This window comes from Ictidomys tridecemlineatus, unplaced genomic scaffold, assembly GCF_052094955.1.
Source record: "Ictidomys tridecemlineatus isolate mIctTri1 unplaced genomic scaffold, mIctTri1.hap1 Scaffold_165, whole genome shotgun sequence".
Lineage (NCBI taxonomy): Eukaryota > Metazoa > Chordata > Mammalia > Rodentia > Sciuridae > Ictidomys > Ictidomys tridecemlineatus.
This window is the reverse complement of record NW_027521443.1, coordinates 192,644-204,138: the sequence shown is the minus strand read 5'-3', so window position 1 is coordinate 204,138 and position 11,495 is coordinate 192,644. Positions and strand designations below refer to the sequence as shown.

The window sequence follows — 11,495 nt, the reverse complement described above, 5'->3', positions numbered from 1 at the left end:
CCAATGCCCCACCTCCTTCAGCCACACCCCAGCCTTTAGTTACCACTCAATTTATCCCATCAGGTGATTGATTTATTGATTGGGTTAAGGGTCTTATAACCTAATCATTTCTTCTCTGAACCTTCTTAAATTTTTTCATACATGAGCTTTGGGGGATACCTCACAATCCAAACCATAACATTAACCCAGATTAGAACTAAAGCAACCAGAGGATTTTTGCTTTCCTGCAAGCAAATGGAGTCTCAAAAAGTAACTATGAAAGCTAATAAATTCACTACCTCTAGTGATAGGGATGCTAATGGAAGACAGGAGATTCCTAAAACAAGACTTTGCTACTTATGGTGGAAGCAATAGAGTATCAGGACAGTTGCACCTAAGTTAAGACCCAAGTCTGAAATGGAGACCAGGTAGACCTGCATGCTCAATACAAGATACTCAGGAGACAGAACCTATGTTTAGCAAATCTAATTTTCTAGCAAGTAGTAAATAAGCCTATTCTTAATCTAAAGGGAGATAAGGTAAATATCAGAATAAGGTGCTTTGTTCCTGGAAATGAGCTCTCTCAATTATCAGGGTTACCAGTCAAATAAATAATCCTGAAAAGTAGCCTTTGGGAAGAAACCACTATTGTGACATTAGCACATTCAGCAAGATGCATGGGAGTGCAAGAGGCCCCCCACGGCCCCTCAATGGTAAAGGATAGTAGTTCTCAAAGGGCTGTAATCCTAACAGCTCAGAAGCCCAAGGCAGGAGGATCGAAAATTCAAGGCCAGCCTGGACAACTTAGTGACATTCTATCTCAAAATAAAATTGTGAAAGGGATTGGGGATGTAGATAAGGGGCAGAGTTCCCCTGGGTCAAACCCCAGTTTCACACATACACACACACACACACACACACACAAAAAAAAAAAAACTGTTGAGATGCCCAAATCAGCATCACTACAAAATCTATTACATATGCAATCATGGACCTCACTCCAGACTTAGTGAATCAGAAAACTAACACCAAGTTTAATAAGCTCACTTGATCATTCTAGAGGATCCCTAAAGTTTGACAACCAATAATGTAAAGTTAAATGATTCATATCAGGATTCTGGGTTCAGCCAGGGTTTCCACCAACCTCCTTCACTTGTATCTCAACCTGTATGGCTCTTAGTATCTTTATCTATAAAATAAGAAAGTTAAATAATTTCTGATTGCTTATTGTTCAAATTCAATGAAATCCTGCCCACCCTGACATGTAGCTTTGTAAATATTTTTCTGTATTAAAGATCTTGAAATTCATATGGCAAATATTGGTAAAGCCAGGAGAGATTGGGTAGCAAGTAAGCAGGTTTTCAGGGTTTTGAAAGCTTCTTCCAAAATCCAAAATCTAAGGCTAGTCTTACAGATGTGTAGAACTTATCGGTGGCTTGAGGTAAATGCAAATTAGCCTACCTGTAATAGATCAGCATACACATTCAGAAGATCTGTTTATTGATTTACAGTGGTAACTATAACTGAACCAGTCTTGTGTGCTCTGGCCTGAGCATTCACTTCCAACAGGCAAACTGCTAGGAATTATAAGTTTTTCTTGAGGAGTGTGGATGCAGAGCAGAGAGGTGGTTGTGCTGACAGTTGAATGTTCTGAGATTGCTGGTATGACCATGAATATAGTAGGAATATTCCCATTTTCACAGGGCAGGTTCACTTCCAGAGCTTGGACATAATCTCCTGGGAACAGTTCTCAGATGGGCACAAGTGGTTGCCCACCTAGATTCTCTTAACTGCTGTACATCATTTTTAGATCCACACATTCTTTCATTGGCTGATTTGACAAGTTTTGTTTATATTCTGGTCAACTCTCAAAGACCTAGAAACCTCTTTAGTGACATTGCACAGTATCTGCCTTCATCATTTAAATCTTGATTTTAAAGCTAAAGTCTCAGAAGACAATCAGAATCTTATTTCCACAATTACCATAGGATACCACATTTTCATTCTCTACTGTGTTCCCTGTCTGACCTCCTATATCTTAAATGGTCATCAATTAAGGAAATAGAGACTCTTCAGAGTAGTTACCTTTATTTATAATTTTTGTGATGTGTGATTCTTTTAGTCTAAAAGCAAAATGTTATTTTTCCCCAAGAGCTTATTAACAGAAGGCAAGTTTTAATTTATAATAAGCAGCAGATGCTGAGAATCTGTTGGGCTATTTAGCTATCTGAATTAATACAATTCATTTCATTTGTAATGAGGAATTAGTTAAAGCCAAATACATTCACATCATTCATAAAAAGTGAATGTCTGAGCAAATACTCAATAAATATGATCAATGATGACAATAAATATAAATAATTCCTGTTCATAAGACATTTTTTTCTAAAACTTCATGAGTCCCATATCACCCACATAATTTTTTGCTTTTATAGATATGACCTAAAAATATAGTCTATCCAGATTTTTCTAAATGTTTATTATTTATAAATCTCAATTAGGAAAAGGATAAGCATTCCTAATACTTAAGTCACAAGACTTATTTAAAAGTATGATTTTGGGGGGATACAGCTGTAAATAAGGTGTATTTATTCTGCATATTGCTGTACCTATTTTATTTCAAACACATCAGTGCTTGAAGTTTAAAATTAGATGTGCTTTCCCTGTAGATTAATATCATCTTTTTTTTTTATCTTCGTCAAATAGAAGTAAATTGCTTGATTCAATAGAATCCAGTCCCATCTCAGTGGCTTTCTTTGTTGTTTTTCAGAAATGAGAGAAATTGAAAGTTGAAAGAGCATTCATCATCAGGAGAATTTGTTTTAAAAGCATCCACTCTTCCATACAGCCAGCAGATGAATTACCTGCTCTTCAAGAGAGAACAATTAGTTTTACATTATACTAAACAAATCAGCTCCTTAAGTGGTTGTCTTCCTTGAGAAAAAGGCAGCAAAAATGTCAGTTTGTCTTCTTTCTCCCCGGCCTTTAGAAATCTTTTCTGAGGCTGCAAGTTCGATGAAAGCTCCGTGAATATATTTTACGACTGTTTTTCAGTAAGGAAAATTATATGCTTGACTTGTATCTATATGGTTAATAATACATACTTCACAATGCAAAGTTAATGAAGCTTTTTGTTTTATACCAATGACAAGCAGAAGCTTTATGGCAAGAAGAAAGACTTCTATTACTTTCAAACCCACCTTTCTTCTTCCCACAATAATTATTTTTACATAATCCTTTACAGTTAAGGAGCAAAATAAGGGGGAAATGTACTAAGGATGATGGAAAATGCACAAAAAATCTGTAGGCTGTTTTTTGTACCTCTTAATCAAACAGTTGCTTAACTACCAATGCCTCTTTTGAGATGCACAGGATGATGTAAGAACACACTAAATTAATGTTACCTGCCAAGACCTGCAGAAACACAAAGATTAGTCAACACAGCTACGGCACCACTTTTAGCATTTTCCACTCATAATAAGAAAGTGATCAATGGAGACTTTGGAGGAAAGAGTGCAATTGCAATCATATAAATAATCTTGGTTCTTTCCTATACACAGGGGTTATCAATCAAAAACTCAAAAACTGCTATGCCTCAGTTTCACAAAGCAGCATTAGCCTAGAGGTTAACTTAATTTTATTTCTTTTTCATTTTTACATTGATAATTGATCATTTTTGGTATGTGCCTACAGGTTATATATGGAACTTCCTTTATACCACACAAAAGAGCAGCATGCCTATACCAAAACTTTGTGCTTTAAAGACTAATGGATTTGTTTCCCATGTATACAAACACAACCTAGAATTAAATGAAGAACATGTGTGAGTGATGTTTTCATTTTTTAAAATGCATCTGTGTGTAATCACTATATAGTATATATTGGGTAAGGAGGGAGAAGGGAGATAAAAGGGAAAAAGGACTGAGGGAGAGAAACAGAAAGAGAGTCAAAATATCAAAATATATTTGTTTCTTACTCTTAGAAGTTTTGGGATATAATTCATTTAATGTTTTTTAATTGTAGAAAAAATACTCTGAAGGAAAGGTGTCTTGTCAATTTTAAGTTAAGTGTGATTTATTAAGGCATTTATTATTAGGATTATATTTATATTTATAAATACAGCAAATTATAGAAACTACTTCTGAGAGTCCTTTGAATAATGACTAGCCCAGATTAGTTAATTAAATGCAGTCAAACATTGTAAATGGCATTTGTAAATTCAACACACCTGATAACTTCTTTTTTTTAAGAGAGAGAGGGAGAGAGAAAGAGAGAGAATTTTTAATATTTATTTTTTAGTTCTCGGCAGACACAACATCTTTGTATGTGGTGCTGAGGATTGAACCTGGGCCACACTCATGCTAGGCGAGCACGCTACTGCTTGAGCCACATCCCCAGCCCCACCTGATAACTTCTTGAAAAGTACTTTATTTGTGTAGTTTAACAAATAGTCTGAGAGTGAAAATTTTCTTAAAATCTAATGAATCAAATGTATCATTATGATGGCCAAAAGTTTTCTTATTCCAATATTATGCAGAAGCAGAGTAAGATTTCAAGTCATAAAACTGAAATCCTATTCTAGATCAATTTTTCAGTGTATGTTCTAAACTGAAATCACAAGACTTACTCAAGTAAGCTAAATTCTCTTAAAAAACATAAGCACTCAAGTTACCAGATGGGCACAGGTTTTCTCCTTAACAAAAAATACTGGTACTAGGATTTCTATTGTTATAAACATTTTATATTTAATTTGAACCCTTCTAGAATGAAAAGGTGTGTACTCACTGAGGACAACATTCCAGATAACTGAAATTATTGAGATGAAGTTATTACCATCTAGATTCACTGAGCTTTTTTCCACCAGAAATCTTGGCCAGACCTGAGAACTGAACCTGCAGGCATTCATAGCAATTCTCATCACTCAATAGCAATGCTCAGTCTTTTTCAGAATCTATTAATGGGCTTCAAAAATCTCTGTCAACTCACAGTAGATAGTAACTCCCTTTCAGATAATTGCCTTGATTTGCATGTATTTGTCTCTTAAGACATGCATTGGGGTTGGAGATGTGGCTCAAGCGGTAGCGCACTCGCCTGGCATGTGTGCGGCCCAGGTTCGATCCTCAGCACCACATACAAACAAAGATGTTGTGTCTGCCGAAAACTAAAAAAAAAATAAGTAAATAAATATTGAAACTCACTAAAGACATGCATAAACTTTTCCATTTAACTGCAAATGAAATTGATGGGATGACAACAGGTGCAATCATATTTTCTACCAAAGTCTTTATACTTTGCCTTTTCCCATTAATTGAATTTTGCATCATTTTCATCTTCAATTTCTCAATTTAGTTCTTCAACCAATTAGATTTGAGGTTTTATATGATGTTTTTGACTCACAGTTACACCATGAAATTTATCTTCCATAGTCTTTCCTGTTTCTGGCCTTCTTCTTTTGCAAGTCAGATTGTGTAACTCAGATCAGAGACCCCAGGTACAAAAACCCTTAAATGTGCCCTGTTGGGGAAAGTATGCTACAGTCACTCTTGTTAAGGACAACAAAGATTCATGGGCAAATCAAATCCTTTCTTGAGCCTGGAACTTCAAGAGGTTCTGCTCTTACATAAGAGCTCAAGCTGAAAAACAATTGCTAATCTCAGGCAACAAATTGCATGGATTGAAAAAGTAATTAATGCTATAAAAATAAATAAATTTAAGATTGCCTTGAACAATCAATCTAAGAATCTGTCATCAAAAATATTCATCCAATGGTGGAATCAGATAAACATCATTACCCTAGGTTCATGTACAACTGCACATAATGCTGTGACTCTACATTGTGTACAACCAAAGAAATGAAAAGTTGTGCTACATTTATGTATAATGAATCAAAATGCATTCTGCTGTCAAATTTAAAAAAAAAATTTAAAAATCACCCTAGGGCTGGGTTTGTGGTTCAGCATTGTACCAGGCACTGGGTTTGATTCTCAAGACCACATTAAAAATAAATAAAATAAAGTTATTGTGGCCATCTACAACTAATCAAAATAGAAAAAAAATATTCATCCTAAGGATCTAACTATTTCTTTATCCTTCTCTTGATTAAGCCCTAAAATCTGACTTACATCTTCTCATGCTAATAACAATGAAACACAAATCCCTGTGTTTTAAAAAAAAAACCTTTTTTTTCTTTTCTCAGTTTCTACAGATAAAGTGATCTGAAATAATATATGATGACACAAAAACAGAAAAGAGAAACTCTGACAACCCCCAGAAATGTGAAAGAAGGTTTCCTACTGGATTGCAGCATCTTTGGTTCGATTTGTATAAAAACCCAAATAAATAAGATGGACAGTATTGTTCAATTTTAGAAATTCCATTTCTTCTATGTTCTAAGCTGTATAATTGTCAGGTTTTTATGGTTTAAATTGTAAATGTGTTTCCCTCTTGCTAATTATGATTTTTTTTAAGTTTTAAACTGTGAAGGACATTTATGAATGGTAAGAGAGACACTGTATACAAATGTATATTTGTAAAAGCTATTTTTATGATTAGCATGTCTCATTGTTGACCATATATAGAGTCAGGTGGTATGGCAATTCTACATTTAAAGCTTATTTACAATAGCATCATGTAAGAAAAGATACATTAGTATGCTAGTTTTTATAATTTATTTTTAATTTATAGTTTAAAGTACTTCAGATCATAAGGATAAAATACTTGAAAAAGTTATATTTCTGCCCTCTATAAGCACCATTTTTATTAATAAAGAATGCAGTTATTTCAGATGTGAGACAACAGTTAACTGCTGGTTTGACCTGTGACTAAATTGAGCATGCTTCGCTCTACTGAACTGAAATGATCCAGTTATTACCTAATATTTCAGTCTAGGCATGAGATTCCATGGACAGGTTTAAATGTTCACACAGGTGAGAACTAGATTGACAAAGAAAAGATTGTCTTGTCTTTGGATCCAAAAATCTCAATTAGTTCATACATCACTTCACTTCATCTCCTGTTCCTAGGAATTCTTTGTTCCCAAGCATTGCAAGTATTTTCCAAATACTCTTAGCTATTGTCTTGTGCTGTGGAAATGGAATAAACCATCTTCACAGACTGTAGAATCCAGCATATAATTTCTTAATAAATACTCTTTCTTTTAAAACAAAGTTGGTGTGTGTCTTTCCTTTGGGGTGTACTTAGTTTTAATCTTCAGTGTGAACTTTTTTTTCAGTCATTGCAAGGACACAAAACTAGCCCAATAATGAAAGCATGCATCTTTACTGAAGTGTGTATTAGATGTTCTATATGACCACACTCTTCATGAAGTGACCTGTATTCTGAAACACATTAATTTGCCATGTCAAAGAAATCCAGTTGGCCTCAGACCTTGACAGAGGTCACACACTCATTCACATTTCAAGAAGGTATATTTTTCTCCTAAATACGGAATTTTAAGAAGCTATTTCAGGATAGAAAGCAAATCAACCTTATCTGGAAGCATTTGTGCTCTGCCAGATTAAAATTCTGTATCTAAATTACTGCACAATCTATATTAAAGAGCAGGGAGACAATATGTGTCACCAAAATCACTAGGGGAGAGGAAGTTCTTTTTTCAAAGAAACTGAGGAGATTCTAAAATCACCTTGGTATGTATTTCCTTAGTTTTCTGTATAATTTCTTCAAGGTAATTTATCCTCTTTCTCTGTCTTTCAAATATAAACTAATGAAAAAATTATATAATTTCATTGAATAAAGGATATCAAAACCAAAATTCTGAAGAAATTAAAAAGAAGTACAAAGCCTGTTATTAAAGAAAATATGCTACATATTCTTATTTAATGTCTTTTAGAAACTTTTACCATAGAACCTAAGACCCAGATAAGGAATGTATTTCCTTTTTAAGGGGATGTGAAAAACATAAGGTTAAACCTTGCTCACCCCCTTTGCTGGTCATAATGGGAATAGGAGAATTTGTGACTGCCCATGATTGGATTCAGAAACTGAATGTGGTTCCATATGGGATGAAATCAGCACAATGATTATTTGGTTTGTTACTAAGTAGGAAAATTTGTTGAGAATAATCTGGTGCTCCAGAGAGAATCTAGTATAGGCAGTGTGGATCAAGAAATTACATATGCGAATGTTTTTCCCAATTTTCCCTTTGTTTGTCCTTGTATTATTCAATAAATAGTGTGGTATTATCTAGCACTATCATAAATTATTAAAAGTATCATAATTTCCCTGGTGGTGATTAACGATTCTTAAAATAAGATTAATAATAAAAATTTATAAAATGAATGCTTTGTTATTGAATCTGATTTTTCTCCCCACAGGCTCTGAGATATAACATCAGTCTTTCTCTTGTTTCATTGCCCATTCCGACTTTAAGAATTTCTTTTGATGACAAAGATAGAATAAAATACACATCAGGTCAACAAAGTATAGATGACTTGAAATCATAATTCCTGAAGGTTTACTTTAACAACTTCAAAGAAAACTTACAAGAGCCAAGGCTAAGAAGAGGGGAAAATGAACTTTTTTCAAATAACGTCAAGCTCATTTAAAAAAAAAAAAGCTAACAGAAAGAAATGGGGGCAAATGAGGACATACTTGCTATGTTCAGTTCAAAGAAAATTAGGCCCTGCTTGAAATTAGGTAAACTGGTCACTGGTGGTTACAAGCATGGGGAAATTACAAATTTTGTGTTCTTGTTCAACCAAAGAATAATTGGCAAAACATAAGTACACAACAGAATAAGAGGCAAATAAAACAGAAGATAGGCCTGGAAGGAACTATTTTAAATAAGTTAAAGTTCAAAAAGCAAGATGCATACATATTAAGAAATAAAGATGAAACAGGCCTGAAGTAAGTTAGCAGTCATTAACTGAAACTCAAGTATTGAAGAGAAGGTCATCTGTCAGTGTCAGCTGGCCACAAGATTCAGAAATGCAGATCTGGAATTTCTGATTTTCCAAGAGAAGGTAGACTGAGTTCTAATGAGATACTGTGTTTTGTTTCTTCAGTTTTATTCAAATGTAAATCTGAAACTGAATTAAGGCAGGTATGTGATTTACATCTAGGATATAACAGTTGTAAAACTTTAAATAATTAACTCACAATCATGAGAAACAAGAAAAGTCAGGATTATCCCCGATGGAAAAAATAAGAAAGAATAGAGTCTAGAAAAACAAAAGTAACTCAACATTGTCATATTTATTAGGAAAATTATTTGAATCAAATATGGCAAAACGTTTCATAAAGATTACAATAAGCCATACTGATATTTGTGATATTTTTCTGTGTTTCATGGGCTTAAGATACTTCCTAATAATAAAAGTCTATGATGCATCTCTCAATATTACAGAAATAGAAATAGATGTACGTTCTGATGACATGAAGACATGAGTGATAGAAATAATACAGATAAAGATGGTGATTTGGAACTTTGGATTCCTCAATGGTCTGAATTTTTGATCAATCTTTTCCAGATATGTTCAGATTATTGGGAAAGAATATAAACTGAAGAAAGAGAGATGCAGTACCTAGTATTCAATACCATTCTTGAAAAAAATAAGGAATCTGCAAATGAATTTATTATTTTGTGGTTGAAATCATTTCCTCTTGGTACTTGAGAGATTTGAAAACTGTCTAGGAGTTGAAATATTGTGTATGCAAGAACTTCAACTGCCGAAGCATGAAAAAGCATCTTTATCTTTACACTCTATTAAATGGAGCTTGTACATCACAGGTAATTTCTCCACAGTGGAGGGCATTAAATAAAATAGACTTATGTTTGGAATTTTTACCCAAACATTATAAACATTATTTTAAAAATAAAAAAAAAAATTTACTTTGATGAACAACTACTATGCACTGGGCACTTTGCTAATCATTTTGTATGTATTGTCACCAGTACTCAGAGGAAATTTGTTGGGTAGATGTTATACTCAGTTTATAGTTAAAGCATGTCCTTTGTTCACTCATCAATTCTTAATTGAGAATCAACTCTACACCAAGCACTGTTATTTACAACCGAGGTCCAGCTATAAATTATAAATGATGAAATTCCCTGGAAAAGCTTGTTCTCTTATGAAGGACAACATCTGACAGGGCTTTAAAAAAAAGCAAATATGTAGTACTGAAGATTATAATGACAATAAAAACCTAGAAGAAAACAAGACCATGATGGAAAGAGCGAATTACTGGGCTTTGAATGGATGCTTTAAATAAGCTGGCCAGACAGGTGTCTTTGGTAAGACAACATTTGAGCAAAGGTAGGTGAGGAGTGAACTTTGTGGCCATTTATGGGGAATGTGTTCTGAACAAAGGGAACAAGTACACACCCTGGGGCAGGAATGGAATTAGCATGTTCAGGAATTGCAAGACTGGCAGTTTGTTTTGATGGGAATAAATATGGAAAAGTAAGAGGTGAAACTCCCCAAACAGCCACAATTCCAGATCACAAAAGTGATTTAGAATTCACTAGCTTTTTGCATTGGATAGGAAAGCAGTGGGAGGTTTTGGGCAGAAGAAATAAAATACCTCACTTAAGGATTAAAAGAATCATTTGGGTTGCTAAATCAAGAAAGACTACAGAAATGAAAAGAATTCAGAAATCCCTGGATTCTAGGTTGCGAAATCTCAACATGAACATGGCCTATAACTATAGTAATCTGACCAAAGACAGATGTGTTCATTTATTCACCAAATATTTACTGAGCCCATGCCTTATTCCATATGCATATTTGACAATGGACATGAAATGATGAATACAGATCCATTGTCTCAAGGCATTTAGTCTTGTGAGTAATGATGGGCAATAGCTGAATAAAGATGGAAAGAATGAATCAGACATAACTTTCATACATTCCCATATGAACACACCACCAGTGAAACTCCACATTATGCACAATCACAAAAATGAGATCTTAATTAGAATAAATTATACTCCATGTACATAAAATATGTCAAACTACACTCTACTGTCATGTATATCTAAAAGGAAAAAATTTTAAAAATGCAAAAATAAAATGTTTAAAATGCTATTAGAAACTTAAAAGAATTTTGTATGCCAAAATCCTGCTCCTATGGCTATGATAAAAATAGGTTGAGAATCATATTTTTAATTACCTTGGCTCAACCAACTGAAACAGAGCAGCAAACCTGTGCTAAAGTATGAAGGACAAAGCTTAGATTCACCACAACTTTGTATTCTGACTCCACAAACTATCTGTACGTTGAAGAAAATAGAACTGTTTCCCCAAGCACAAGGGAAGTCTCTTCCAAGACAGCTACAGTGATAACACACATCTGCATACTTGTCAGTTCTTTCCACTCTAAGGCCTCAGAGACATTTCAATTCTCAATACATAAAATGGCAGCCATTGCACAGAACAAAATAATTACTTTCCCTCAGTTCACCTTCTCCTAATCATGAGATCCTAAATTTGATCGAGTACCAAGGGGCCAGCTACCCCAGAGAATGATAAGCCTCTCCTTAGCCGCAGAGCTAAGAA

The 11,495-nt window shown here is 34.1% G+C and overlaps 1 long non-coding RNA gene across 1 annotated transcript; it reads left to right on the top strand.

Moving 5' to 3' along the window:
* The first annotated feature begins 2,386 nt into the window (after positions 1-2,386).
* LOC144372816 (uncharacterized) lies at positions 2,387-7,145 on the top strand. The gene is made up of 2 exons (XR_013432690.1): positions 2,387-3,802; positions 6,176-7,145. It is a non-coding gene; the product is annotated as an uncharacterized LOC144372816 (long non-coding RNA).
* The last annotated feature ends 4,350 nt before the right edge of the window (positions 7,146-11,495 follow it).